The following is a 956-nucleotide window of genomic DNA, read 5'->3' as shown; positions in this document are numbered from 1 at the left end:
TCTCTCTCTCTCTCTCTGCGAACACAAACAAACACACATGCAGACACACTAGGAAGGCTTGAAAAAATTAAAAGACAGGGGACAACCAGATTAATGTAAATTGAAGAGACGTACAATCGATATTCTCTATTGTGCTCATTATGCGGATCTGTTATCTCGTTTGTTCTGAGTCACTACAGTCTTGCAAACCTGTGACGACGTCTGGAAGTCATTGCGACAAGTTTTGTTGTTGTTTTGTTTTCAAACAAACAACACTACATTCTTTGAAGAGTAAATATGGCGACATTTAGAAGACAAGACTGCATTTTGCGATGAGTAGATATGCCGACATGTAGAAGGCAAGACTACATTCTTCGAGGAGTACATATGACGACGTCATTAAGAGGATAATTTACAATCTGCAATGAGAAGATATGACGACAATTAGCTGATGCGATTGCATTCTGTGATGATTAATTTGTCTTGATTGTTTGAATAAAGAGAAGCAAGGTGACATGTAAACTTGTCATTAAGTGCCGGGAAAAGGTAAGACGGACAGATAGAAATTCTGTGATGAGTAGATATTTATGACGAAAGCTTGGTGATATGACTGCATTCTGTGATGTGTGGAGTGGGTATTACTGGTATTACGATGTACGGGAGAATTGAGCAAGCTGCTTTCAGCGAGGGGTGACGACGGCTTGTTGAAAGACCATGAAAAAAAACCTTGAGTCGTTTGAGTCTTTGGGGCATGAAATGAAAACCGTTTTGCACGCCCGGCTGGCTCTGAAAGAGCTTGTCTTCTGCCTTTCTTCCCCACTAAGTAAAAACTCCTCTGCCTTTGACAGGGTTGCTAGATCAAGATGGTGCAGATATGTCACTACACAACGCTGGTGTGTTTTGCTTTCTTTTTCTTTTCTCTTTTTTTTTGGGGGGGGGTGTTCTTTAAAAAAACAACAACCTTGCAGTGTATTTTT

This window comes from Aplysia californica, unplaced genomic scaffold (genome assembly GCF_000002075.1).
Source record: "Aplysia californica isolate F4 #8 unplaced genomic scaffold, AplCal3.0 scaffold00494, whole genome shotgun sequence".
Taxonomy (NCBI): Eukaryota; Metazoa; Mollusca; class Gastropoda; order Aplysiida; family Aplysiidae; genus Aplysia; species Aplysia californica.
The sequence above is the reverse complement of the archived record's forward strand: the minus strand, read 5'-3'. Positions refer to the sequence as shown.